At 36.0% G+C, this 7329-nt stretch overlaps 1 long non-coding RNA gene across 2 annotated transcripts in view; it reads right to left on the bottom strand.

The window, feature by feature from the left end:
- The window catches only part of LOC115029761, a 32351-nt gene extending 25230 nt beyond the window's left edge, over positions 1-7121 (bottom strand). For both annotated transcript variants that reach the window (XR_003835326.1, XR_003835325.1), the window contains exons 1-2: positions 7051-7121; positions 766-852 (exon numbers count right to left, since the gene is read on the bottom strand). This is a non-coding gene — a long non-coding RNA (uncharacterized LOC115029761). The remainder of the gene's footprint in view (positions 1-765; positions 853-7050) is intronic.
- Positions 7122-7329: the final 208 nt, after the last annotated feature.

The raw sequence follows: 7329 nt of genomic DNA, 5'->3' as shown, positions 1-7329 counted from the left end.
GAAGGAAGGAAGGAAGGAAGGAAGGAAGGAAGGAAGGAAGGAAGGAAGGAAGAGAAGGAAAAAGAGAGAGAGAGAGAGAAAGAAAGTCCCAAATGGTTGATTTACCAAATAAAGTCTCAGAAGCCAGATGCCGTGGTGAAAGCCAGCTCGCTCAGAGACAAGTTGAAACATCCAGCTGACTTACTACTCCACTGAAGTCCCAGAAGGAAAAGGCTCTTTCTCCAAATTGTCTTAAATACTCTTCAGCTTAAAGACCCAACTTTCTATTCTTGTTCTCTCCCTGTCAACTGGTTGTTTACTTCACCTCTTCACTTTTCTTTAATGTTATTTAATCTTGTTTACAGAAATCTTTTTGGATTAAAGGTGTATACTAGGGCTGAGCCCCATGAAAACAATCTGTTTACAATAAACAGAAAGCCCTTGGATAAATGGTGTGTGATAGGGTTGAGACACACCACAACAAAGTTTTTCCAGTTCACAGTTTTGGAGTTCACAATATGATCAAGTATCCTGTAATAGTACCACCCATGATTCTAACTTTCATAATTATACAGAAAACTCTAGAATATTGCTTTCTAGAATATTGCACCTACATAATAGAAACTCGACTTAGCACAGCCTTGGAAAAATCACTATACAGAATTTAAAAGTGATTTGTACAATGCCTGTGAAAATGAAAGAAGGAAGTTCCCAGTAATGAAAGTAAGAGTAATCACTCATACTCTAATTCTAGCAAATGAACTGGAAAGTTCTTCTTCTTCTTACCTTTAACCCTGTGTTCAGATGGTTTAGAGACCTTTGTTCCTGGGACAGCAAGGTTCTTCTGAGAGATACAACAGTGGGTCCACTGAACTATATGGAGATGAGCACTTGGGTGAGGACAGTGTATCAAGTTTAATGCTATTTTATGACTATAAAAGAGTAATGGAAAATGATTTAAATAACCAAGGCAAGACAAAATGTAACCAAAATCCAGAATATTCCTTAGGATGTCTTTATTCTGTGCTTCATGACAAAAGTTTCTGAGTATTGAAGAGCTAGTAGTTAGATTTTTCAAAAGTATATGTTTAAGTCATCCCACTTGCTGAAGAATGTTGATCAAGTTAATAATTAGTTGAATGCAAAGGGAATTTAGAATGAATAATAAAAATTATAATAAATTAAAATGCCAAATATTTTAACTATTTCTGTCAACTAGTGTATGATAGCTATTTAAACTCTTGATTGTTTTTATATTTATACATCTACCAATTTTCAAGCATTTTACTCACTTTGATTTTATATACTATAATTGGTGATGGTTTAGTCTTGAAGTAGCAAGATGCTAAAGAAGAATTATTACTGATAAACTAGGATTGTGAATTTAATTTGGAGGTAGGTGCTATTCCTCTTATAATTCTGTTACTTTCATGTCACAGACAGAATGAGAAGATCTTTGTTGTGGGAGTGTCCTAAGGTAGAAGCATACTGTGGTTATTTATAATCTGGATGTTTAAATATATGCATAGATTTGTTTACTAATCCTGTTAAGGCAAAATTGTGATCTGTCCTAGATGGTGCTAGATATGATTTGCTGGTCAGCACCATCACTGTTACTTTTAGCTCCACCCTGCACTCAGAGGCTGCTTGATTGAGAAACATGTTCTCAGATGCTTTTCAAATATGGTTCTTTTGAAGATATGCCAAAAGTAGGATCTCCATTGATACTAGAAGGCAAATATCAATAGGAACATGCAAATGGGCTTTAGGTGTTTGAAAATAATTGTTTTTTATTCACATTAAAAGTGATACCCATCATACAATAAAATTTCTGTATCTCTATTAAAAACATAGAAAATACCATTGTTAATAAATGAATAAATAAAGAAATACATGAAAAAAGAGGATGAATAGATATTTTTTGCATGCATCATGGATATATGTATGGATACATGGATACATGAAAGATGAAACAATTGATGTATGGATACATGGGTAGACATAAGGAAACGAGGACTATATTATATATTCAAGGAATTTGATATGTAAAGAAAATTTTTAATGAAATGGGGATAAAATTGTGGTTTTGAACTTTGTTTTAAAGGTAAATGAGAAGGCATCAAATATTAAAAGAACATTAAACATTAAATGAAGTATCTTCATGCTTCCTGTAATGTTAAAAAGCACACTACCGCCTTTCCAGGAGTTTGGTCTGTGCTCCCACTTTAGCTGTAAGATTGGCTGCCTCTGGTCTCCCTCCTGACAACAGCCACCTCCACGAACAGCCAACTGGCATCTCTCCTGGGAGCTGCCATATCTTAACCAGCCACTCCTACTTAATTTTGTTAAGCAGCCAGCTTCTGCACCGCTTTGGCTCAAGGATGAAAAACACTTCAGACAGCTTTATTGTTTTAGAACTGGCCAGATAATTCGTGGACAGAGAATCTCCTGCCCTAACCTTATCAGCTAACCTATATCAGTCATCTGCTGATGGTGGAGGCCCCCAGTTCTGGTGGCCCCAAGACCATACATGGTTGTTGTGTTCTTCTCAGTGCAAAGCCTTGCCTGAAATCTTTTCTTTTCCTTTCTCTTGACTTCCTCCTGGGACCTGGAAGTCTCACCTTTACCCTTTGCCCAGCAATTAGCTCCTGGCTACTTTATTGACACAATCAAGAGATCATTAGGGAAACAGCTCCTTCCCTATTTCCCGGGAGAATGAGAGTTTTAATTTGCTAGAGAGGATGATTATGACTATAAATTTAAGTGGAGAATAGATGGAGAAATGTGGAGTCTGAAAGAAAGATGTCATCTAGACCCTAAGAGAACACAATTGCCAGCCTATTATACTATACTCAGAAAAACATTCATCATAGATGGCAAAACCAAGATATTCCATGAAAAAAATTAAACATTATCTTTCTATTAATCCAGCCCTATAGAGGATAGTAAAATGAAATCCCCAACACAAATAGACTAACTACATCCAAGAAAATATGGGAAACTAAACAGATCACAAAAAGCCAAAAAGTAAAGACTCATACACACATCATACCACATCTATCAACAAAAATAACAGGAACTAACAATCATATCTCTTTAGTATCTCTCAGCATCAATGAACCCAATTTCACAATAAAAAGGCAGACACTAACAGAATGGATACACAAGCACTATCCAGCATTTTGCTACACACAAGAAACAAATTTCAGTGACAAAGACAGATACTACCTCAGACTAAAAGGCTGGAAAAAAGTTTTCTAAGGAAATGGTCCCAAGAAACAAGATGAGGTTTCCATACTAATATCCAATAGAATAGACTTTCAACAAAAAGTTATCAAATTAGATTCAGAAGACACTTTATATTCATCAAAAGAAAAATCCACCAAGAGGAAGTTTCAATTCTGAATATCCATGCCCCAAATGGAAAGGCATTCACGTTCATAAAAAACTTAACAAATTGAACCCCAGACAATAGTGAGCGACTTTAAAAATGAACTTTCACCATTGGACAGGTCATTATGGCTGAAATTAAACACAGACATAGTGAACCTAATAGAAGTAATGAACTAAATTAATTTAGCAGATATCTACAGAACATTTCACCCCCAAAACAAGAGAATATACCTTCTTCTAAGCACCTCACAAAACCTACTCCAAAATTGACCATTTAATCATTCATAAAACAAGCCTCAAAAATACAAGAGCAATGAAATAATTCCATGGTTTCTATCAGATCACCATGGACAATGGATAGATTTCAATATCAACAAAACGAACAGAAATCTCATATACTCATAGAAACTGAACAACTCTTTGCTCAATGATAACTTGGTCAGGGAAGAAATAAAGAAGCCAAAGACTTCATGAAATTCAATGAAAATGGAGACACATCATACCAAAACTTATAGAACACAATGAAAGCAGTGTTAAGAAAATTCATAGCACTAAGTGCCTTCATAAAGTCATTGGAGAGATCCCATACAAACAACTTAAAACACACCTGAAAGCTCTAGAACAGAAAGAAGCAAATATACCCAAGAGGAGTAGATAGCTGAAACTAGTCAAAAACAGGGCTGAAATCAACCAGTTAGAAACAAAGAGAATGATACAAAAAATCAACAAATGAACAGCTGGTTCTTTGAGAAAATCAGCAAGGTGAATACACATTAGCCAAACTAAGTAGAGGGCACAAGACAGCATCCAAATTAACAAAATCAGAAATGAAGAGAGAGACATAACAACAGAAACCAAAGAAACATAGGAATATAACCTGAGGAAATCCCAAAAAACTATCAGAACCTACTACAAAAGTCTGTACTATGCAAAATTGGAAAATCTAGATGAAATGGATGGTTTTCTAGACAGATCCCATGTACCCATGTTAAATCAAGAGCAGGCAAAATGTCTAAACAATCCCATAACCCCTAAGGAAATAGAAATTGTCACCAAAGACCTCCCAAGGTAACAAAGCCCAGGGCTAGATGATTTTAGTGCAGAATTCTATCAGGCCTTCAAAAAAGACCTGATACCAATATATTCCATAAACTAGAAACAGAAGTAACACTACCTAATTTGCTCTATGAAGCCACAACTTCTCTGATACCTGAACCACACAAAGACCCAACAAAGAAAGAGATCTTCTGACCAATCATGCATATGAATATCAATGCAAAAGTACTCAGTAGAATTCTCAAAAATTGAAACCAAGAACACATCAAACTCTTCATTCATCATAATCATGCAGGCTTCATCCCAGGGTTGCAGGGATGGCTCAATTTATAAAAAAAAATCTCTCAACATAATACACTATACAAAAAACTCAAAGAAAAAACGCCACATGATCATATCATTAGATGATGAAAATGCCTTCAACAAAATACAACATCTCTTCATGTCAAATTTCTTGGAAAGATCAGAAATTTGTGGCACATACCGAAATATAAAGAAGCAATTTATAGCTTCAATCCCTGAAAAAAAAAAAAGAAAGAAAGAAATCAAGGAAGACCTCAGAAGATGGAAAGATCTCCCATGCTCCTGGATTGGTAGGATTAACATAGTGAAAATGACCATTTTACCAAAAGCAATCTGTAGATTCAATGCAATCTCCATTAAAATTTCAACACAATTCTTTTCAGACGTGGGGAGAGCAATTCTCAACTTCATGTGGTAAAATGAAAAAACCCAGGATAGCCAAAACAATTCAACATTAAAAGAAATTCTGGGGGAATCACCATTCTTTTTTTTTAAAAAGATTTATTTATTTTTATTATATGTAAGTACACTATAGCTGTCTTCAGACGCACCAGAAGAGGGAGTCAGATCTCGTTACAGATGGTTGTGAGCCACCATGTGGTTGCTGGAATTTGAACTTCGAACCTTCGGAAGAGCAGTCGGGTGCTCTTACCCACTGAGCTATCGCACCAGCCCATTCTTGACCTCAAGCTTTATTATAATAGTGCTAAAAACTGCATGGTATTGGTACAGAGACAGCTTGATCAATGGAATAGAATCAAAGACCCAGAAGTAAATCCACACACTATGTACACTAAATCTTTGACAAAGAAGCCAAAAACATACAGTGGAAAAAAGAAAGTATCTTCAATAAGTGGTGCTCATCTAACTGGCAGTCTGCTTGTAGAAGAATGAAATTAGATCCATATTTATCAACTTGCACAATGCTCAACTCCAGGTGAATCAAGAACCTCAGCATAAAACCAGATACACTAAATCTAATAAAAGAAAAGGTGGGAAAGAGCCTCAAACTCATACTCATAGGGGAAATTTTTCTGAAGAAACACCAAAAGCTTGGACTCTAAGATCAACTATTGATAAATGGGACCACATGAAACTGACAAGCTTCTGTAAGCCAAAAGACACAGTCAATATGTCAAATCGGCAGCCTACAGATTGGGAAAGAAATCTTCACTGAAACTACATCTGACAGAGTACTAATATTCAAAACATACAAGGAATTCAAGAAGCCAATCTCCAAAACCCCAATTATTCCAATTTAAAAAAAAAAATCAGGTATAGAGCTAAACAGTGAATTCACTACAGAATTCTGAATGTCTGAGAAGCAATTAAAGAAATGTTCAAAGTCTTTAGTCATCAAAGAAATTCAAATCAAAAGGACCCGAGATTCAACCTCACACCAATGAGAATGGCTAAGATCAAAAACTCAAGTGACATCATATGCTGGTGAGAATGTGGGAAAAAAAGAAAAAAGAAATCTCCTCCACTGTTTGTGAGATTTCAAACTGCTCTGTGAAATTCTGTGAGACTTCTACAACTGCTCTGGAAATAAATGTGGCATACCCAAAATATGCCACACCATACCACAAGGACATGTGCTTCACCATGTTCATATCAGCCTTATTTGTAATAGCCAGAAGCTGGAAATAACCCAGATGTCCCTCAACCAAAGAATGGATTCAGAAAATGTGGTTCATTTACACAATGCAACACTGTTCAGCTATTAAAAAATGAGGACAGCATGAATTTTTTTAGGCAAATAGGTGAAACTAGTGAGTTAACTTAGACCTGAAAGTACATATATAGGTAGGCACTCAGTGATAAGTGAATATTAGCTAAAATGTACAGAATACCTAAATATAATCTACAGACTGTAAGAAGTATAACAAGCATTAATGCCCAAGTGAGGAGGCTTCAACCCCACTTAGAAGGGGGAAGAAAATAATCACAGAAGGCAGAGGGAGGGAGCAAGTGCAGGCTTGGAGGTAATGGTGAGGAAGAACGGGATGAGGAACTGTGGGAGGGGGGTTAATGACTGCAGTGTAAATAAATAAAATAAAAAATTAAATGCATCTTAAGAAAGAAGAGCTCTGAATCCACCTTATGGTATTTTTTTCTCCAGATATTTAGAAGCCTAGTGAAGCTTACTAGGGCTCTCCAAAACTGCTTTCCAGTCACCAGAGCCAACTAACTATGAAAGGAAGAAGTCCCTGACCACTGCAAATGTCAGCACAACAGCTGGGTAATGGACTTATAAAATTATTCCAATCTGGAAAGAATTACAAGACAACTAAAAGGTTGAACAAATAAAATGCTTACCTCTTTCTAAAGTACAGCCTTCTGGGCTATTTTACTGGCTAGGACAATGGAAGCTTGCCTGCAAAAGTTGCTAAGTACAAGAGCTAGTATAGAGCTATATTTGGATCATGCTCCTGTCCTATCATTCTTGAATTCATGACACGAAAGTAGTTGATTATTTTCCATATACAAGCATGAGAACAGGTATGCAAAGTGTCTGCTAAATATAAGTCTAATTAAAAAAGCAACAGTCAAGTGCCTGCCAAGCTAATTTCATCTGGTTGTACTCTCATACAGAAC

The sequence above is a fragment of the Mus caroli genome, chromosome 17 (genome assembly GCF_900094665.2).
Source record: "Mus caroli chromosome 17, CAROLI_EIJ_v1.1, whole genome shotgun sequence".
Classification (NCBI taxonomy): domain Eukaryota; kingdom Metazoa; phylum Chordata; class Mammalia; order Rodentia; family Muridae; genus Mus; species Mus caroli.
The sequence above is the reverse complement of the archived record's forward strand: the minus strand, read 5'-3'. Positions and strand labels throughout refer to the sequence as shown.